Source organism: Equus caballus, chromosome 28 (genome assembly GCF_041296265.1).
Source record: "Equus caballus isolate H_3958 breed thoroughbred chromosome 28, TB-T2T, whole genome shotgun sequence".
Lineage (NCBI taxonomy): Eukaryota > Metazoa > Chordata > Mammalia > Perissodactyla > Equidae > Equus > Equus caballus.
The window spans coordinates 48,585,349-48,591,675 of record NC_091711.1 but is presented as its reverse complement, the minus strand read 5'-3'; the positions used below and the strand labels follow the sequence as shown (position 1 = coordinate 48,591,675).

The 6,327-nt window shown below is 47.6% G+C and overlaps 1 long non-coding RNA gene across 1 annotated transcript; it reads right to left on the bottom strand.

The window, feature by feature from the left end:
* Positions 1–1,402: 1,402 nt before the first annotated feature.
* On the bottom strand, positions 1,403–4,032 carry LOC138921227 (uncharacterized). Its single transcript, XR_011433639.1, has 2 exons — positions 3,707–4,032; positions 1,403–1,844 (listed from the first exon to the last, which is right to left on the bottom strand). It is a non-coding gene; the product is annotated as an uncharacterized lncRNA (long non-coding RNA).
* Between the last annotated feature and the right edge of the window lie 2,295 nt (positions 4,033–6,327).

The following is a 6,327-nucleotide window of genomic DNA, read 5'->3' as shown; positions in this document are numbered from 1 at the left end:
AGCACGTCCTGCGCCGCTCCCTCCTTCATTTTCCTCAAGCACACTTCTAAGAGCTTTAGGAGGCACACGCACATAATTATCACACTCCTGACACAGTTACAACACAACATACTGTGTACTTGAATCATTGTCTCTCTCCAGTAGAACTTAAGCTCCAAAAGGGCCATAGTTATTGTCACTTTTGTTCCCTGCTACATCTCCGAGACCTAGAACAGGATTTGGCACCACTTGGAAGGTGATCAGTAAAGAATTTTGGATGAATCAGCCAGTCAATCAAGATGAAAACAATTGATAGGAACATGGGCTCAGGTTTCACTGGGACTTTACAGCAAGAACAAAGGCAAATGGCCCATCACCGTGACAAGGTGCCCACCCCTTTAGCCGTTGCAGAATGGTGGACGGAAGCCTCCATGAGATGCATTTCGCCTCCCCCTGCTATGCAGAGACGAAGAGGTCAGACAACGCCAGGCGTCCGGGAGTCTATGGAGCGGCCATAACTCTTACAGAGGTGAATACACTCTGAGCTGTCATTGGCGCTGTCTGGTCAAATTGGAGTCGCGTGTGCTGGGCATCCTTATTTCCTTTCCACTCCCAACACCCGTCTCTAGCCGTCTCTGCCCTGCTCCGTGCTGCTGGGGACAAAGTCTAAGTCACCCAGGGTACATCACCCAGGGCTCCCTGCCATTGGGACTCCAGCTGGGCTCAGCGAGTGGGAGGCACTGGCAGCAGGTGAGGGAGCTGGAGGAGAGAGCTCAGGGGGTCGCTGCCCTGACTTCCTCCTGCCTCTATGACCTCCTCCTACAATGCTGAGTGAAAAAAATGCAAACCACTTAGGAATTCATGCAGCACAATTCCATTTTAGACAGTTCCATAGCAGCCAGAACTAAACAATACATTATTTATGTAGTAAAGAACCAGCAAAGGAATGATTCACACCTGATTCAAGATAACGATTCTACCTGCGAGAGAGAAAGGGAAAGGGACCAAGCATGACCCACAGCCTTCTGAGCTTCCCAGTTATCTATGTACGAGGAGTGGTACACACAGAATCGCTTCCTTTAACTTTTATTCTTTATACGTTCCTCACGTATTACATGTGTCTCTTGTATATATTTATTATTCAATAAAAACTAAATGATAATCAAGGTTTTCCCAGAACAAAAATTCTATTATTTAAATGCCCGTCACACGAAAATGAAAAAATATGCAGAATTATGTTTTTGCAGAACTTCCAGCAATTACAAACAGCAAACAGAAAAAAATATATACCCAGGGTCAAAACATTTTTTAATGATTATATTCAGCAGAGTAACATTTATGAAAAATAATAATGATTAACTCAACATATTACAAAATTTTAAACAACATCTCATGAATGAGTATTTATTTAAAGACCCAAGAAAAGTATTAAATCTTTTTATTTTACTTTTTTTTTAGAAAAGAAGACCTTGTATTTTATGTGAGGAACTGGAGAATGTGATTAACCCAACTCTGTACTGAGATCTTGAGAAAGGACTAGGAAGGAAAGAATGGAGAAGGAAGACGAGGAGAGGGAAGAAGGAGGGGAGGGAGGGGAAGAGAGTGGAGGGGGTGGGCAGGTCTCTGGGTCTTCCCCCGCCTGGGGGAGGGACATCCTCATGGAGACTGGAAGGACAGCAAGTGGGCCAGCACAGACCAGGAGTCCCGGGATCAACATCTGGAAGCAGACGTGGGGAAGCCTGAGAGTGCACTGTCCATGGCAGGATGTGCAAATAGGCCGGAGTGAACAGGAGCGAAGAGCATGTGCCTTCAAATGTGACGGCCGGGTTTTGCATCCGGGCTCTTTGGATTCCTGACTGTGTGTCCTGCAAAAGTTTTATTTTCATTCAAAAAATATTATTTTCAAGTTAATTAAACTTTCTGTGTCCCCATTTCCTCCTCAAAGTGGACGCAATCATCTACCCACCAAGTTTGTTGTGAGAGTAAATGAGAGCACGTGGGTTCTGCACGGTGCCCGCGGCGTGCTCCAGAGCCCAGTGAATGTCTGCTGTTTTTACAACACTGCACTGCTGGAGAGATGAGCTGGAAACAGCCCATGCCGAGCCCCCACATGTCACAGAAAAGCCTTGGATATTATCCTGCAAGTGATAAGGACCCCTAGGAATTCTGAGTAGGTCAAACGTGTGTTCTAGACAGGTCCCTCTGGCTGGGGCGGGGAGGGGCTGGGGGTGTTTGTAGACCAAGGAGAAGACTGCCAGCCGCAGCCCAGACAAGGCGGGGAGGACAAGGCCCAGTGCTGCCAGGGGGCCCAGCTGCACCCAGTGGCTGTGGGGATCCAGAGTGGCAAGTGTAGGGGGACTTCTGGTTTCTGACTTGGGAAACTCCTGCAGCTGCTGAAGTCCCTCTTGTCCCTCTGTCCTGGATTCAATCGTGTCCCCAAAAAGATACACTGAAGTCCTAGCTCCCAGCACCTCAGAATGTGGCCTTATTTGGAAACAGGGCCTCTGCAGACGTAATTAGCGAAGATGAGGCCATACTGGAGTAGAGGGGGCTCTTAATCCAACGTGACTGGTGCCCTTACAAGACACAGAGGGAGAGACACAGAAGATGGCGACGTGATGACAGAAGCAGAGTTTGGAGTGATGCGTCTACAGGCCAAAGAATGCGGGCAAACACCAGGGCAGCGAGAGGCTGGGGAGGGCCCTCCTTACAGGGTCCAGAGCAGCACGGCCCCGCCCATGGCTTGATTCCCAGCTTCTAACATCCAGAGCTGTGAGGGAATCAGTTTATGTTCTAAGCCACACGCTCATGGTGCTTTGTCACTGCAACCGTCAGAAACTAACACTCTCCTGGCCCAGCTCAGACGGCACCTCTTCTGAGAAGTCCTCCCTATGTCCTCACAGCTTTCAGGCATGCCTCACCTACAGCCTTTCCCCAAATGCATTTTAGCCATGCTCTCTATTTCTCTTCCTCCCCCATTAGACAGCGAACCCCATCAGGATAGACGTGAGGTCCTGAACATCTCTGAAACCCCAGCTCTCAGCATAGGTGACGAGTGAATGAATGAAGCTTCTGGGATAGCCCAGCCCAGTGTCTCTAATTAGGCTCTGTGCCCCTGGCTCCTTCAGGTTCATCCCACAGCCCTCCTTTCTCCCCTCTAAGGCTCTGTCGCTCCGCCTGAGATTAATAGGGCCCTCGGGCCTCACTCTGGTATTTACAAGAACTTGGGTGATTCAAAACGAGAAGTTAATTAGCAGCTCCCCCTCCTTGCCACATTGACCGGTTTTCCACGCTTCTCTGACAAACTGAGGGCTGCATTTTCCAGCATTCTCGACCCAGGATATATTGAGTTCAAATCTTGCTCTGCCACCCCTGCCACACAGAGGAGCTCCTCGCTCAGCGCCGCTGCCCGGCGGGGGCGCAATCTTTGTAAGACGCTCCATTTCACTCATTCCGCAATGGCAAACTTCTCCAGCCAACTGTTTCTGCTCCTGTTTGAACAGTTTGCTCATCGCCTCTCTTCCTATCACAGGCACCAGAAGCTGTCGTAATGCCCTGTTTCTGCTTAATTTTGAAGTGCGGTTCATGTCAAAATCTGTGTGCTTTTACAAGAATCCGTGTTGTTGCAATCTGGTGCTGTGGGTTTTGGTGTGATTTAGCAACATCTGGAAATGGCTCCCTGAGCTTCCAGTGCCCAGATCCTACAGATGTGGAATTTCTCACTCACCAGGAGGAGAGGAGGGCCAGGCAGCTGCTCACTTCCTTCTCTGGTCTCCTCGCTCCATCTTTGGCCACCATTGAGGACTTGGAGCTACCAAGAGTACATACAGCCCACTTCCCCCATGCTGGTATTTCCTGAAGGAGCCTCTCAAACCACCGAGCACTACCTCCACTCAAACAAGAACCTCCCCGCAGCCCCCTGGCAGGGCGTCATCCACCATGTTGTGTCCACTGCCCCTGTGCAGTAGGTTCCTTTCATGGAGAATCCAAACTTGCCTCCTCGTGACTTCCTCGTTGGATTTTCTCGGGCATTCCGGGGCAGAGCTCTCCAACAGAGTTTCCACAGTGATGGAATGTGCTATATCTGCGTTGCCCAGTGCAGTAGCCACAGCCATGCGTGACTGTTGCTAGGGTCATGGAGGAACAGAAGTTTTCATTTTGTTTCATGTTAATTATTTAAATTCAAGGTACAGAGCCTCTTACCACCAGTCGCTACTGGACTGCACAGTGCAGCCCTGGAATATTTCTACTTTCTGGGAGCAGAAAGTGATGAATTGAGCCAATGGCCCTCTCCCCACTGCAAAAATAGAGAAATGCAGAATAGATCCTAACGACAAAAACCATTTTATAAAACAAAGCCAAACTCCGAACAAGAAAGAAAACCCTTCTATGCCAGAACACAAAGGGAATGCAAAGTCAGAGCATTATTAGCGTGTATTTGAGGGTAAAGGGAATTACCTATACACTTGGCCCTGAGATTCCAGGAAAGAGCAGAATTGAAGGATGTTGGGGGGAGGGGGGGAATGGGCCTGTATTTCCTCATTTCCCCTCTCTGAGCTGCATTCTGGGTCTGCTGTGCTCAAGGGTACCTTTCAATGCTCTATTTCTCTCTGTGGAAGTGTAAGGCGTTTCACATAAAATATCTATTGAGAGATTTTTAAATTATTATTTGGTTGGATTTTCCAAGGCTATAATTTCAATTTATTTTTAAGAATTTCCTTTTGTTTTTAATAAGGCCCTCTTGTCAGTTATGAATTCTATCTCTTTGACCATTTTTTATTGTACTTATGTTAAACCCCGTTAGGATGTTCTGTCATTTCTAGTTCCTCAGGGGTGAATTCTCCAATATGGTTTCTACTGACTGTCCTTCATCATGACTGGTTTTCTTTGTGCTTTGTACGTTTTTATCAGCTCATCCCCCATCAGAGTTTTCTTCTGTCTTAGTTCTGGTTCCCGTGAGTGTGAAGCTGTTTCTATGGGACAGCATTTTAGAAGTGCTTCATGACTTCACTGGTTCCAGCTCAGTTTGGACCTTAAGTTCTCATTTCAGGGTTTTTGCACTACGGCGCTGTGTGGGTTTAGACTTCAAAGAAGCCTGGGCTTGGGGCTCTCACCACCTGGGAGGAACTGTTTCTGCCTAAGGCAGCTTGGTCCTGCTCTGCTGCTGCAGGCTGCCTGGCAGAGTTGTTCTATCTCCTATCATAAACCAGATAAACTCTTCGCTACTCTAAGCTTTTTGCAAAGAGCCCAGGTCTAGATGCCTTTTAAATACCAGATCCTCCAGTCTTCACTCCAGACCCAGAGCAGGCATTAAAACCCCAGCTCCTAAGGCATGTGTCTGGATCTAACACCTCTGAGGCACAGGTGGCTTCACATCCCCTCACCGCTAAGCTACGCGTTCTCTCTTGTTATCTAACACCCAGAGATCACCCAGTACTGCTGTTAAATCTGTGTGCTTCTTTAAAAAATAAATATTTTATCAATTAAATAATAGATAAAGTATTTATTTACTTACTTATATTTTACACATTTATATGTGTGTGGACAGGAAAGGAGTTTCCCACATGGCTCATTTCACTATTTGTCTGATTTATTTTTACCTGTTGCCACATAATAAACCATCAAAAAGCTTAGTGGTTTAAACCATCAACAGACTTTTTCCTCCCTTACAAATCCATGATGTGGACCGAGTCCAGCAGTGACAGCTAGTCTCCATTTGGTGTGGTCAGTTAGGGTGGCTTGACAGAGGCTGGAGGACCCACTTCCAAGATCGCTCACTTGCACGGCTGCCAAGTTTGTGTTGCCTGGAGCCTGGAGCTCACCTGGTGCTGCCCACCTGGGGCCTCTCCACATGGTTGATTGGGCTTCCTCCTAACATGGTGGTGCTGCACCAAAGCCAGTATTTCAAGAGACAGAAAAGGAAAGTGACCAGTCTCTTAAGGACTGTGCCTGGACACCGGCACAAGGAACACAGTGTCATTTCTGCCGTATTTTATTGTCAAGTGTCACAGAGCCTGGCCAGACTCAAGGAGAGGGGCAGTAGGTCGTGTCTCTAAACGGAAGCACTGTGGAAGATTCTGCAGCTGCCTTTCATCCAGCACAGCCATATGGCCGAGGTCTCTAATCTCCTTTTCTCCCATGCTGCAGATTTTTAAAACATTTCTCACTACAAATGTATTTGAGGGTCCCCACAGCCCTGCCTTCCTCTACACTCCAAATTACCTCTTTCCTTTGTGAAGTAAGATGCCCAGCACATCTAGGATGGGAACTTGCGACTTTACCTAAAATCACGGAACTTAAAGCAATTTGCCTGATGATCAACTGCCTAATTCCCTGCTGACCTGCTCT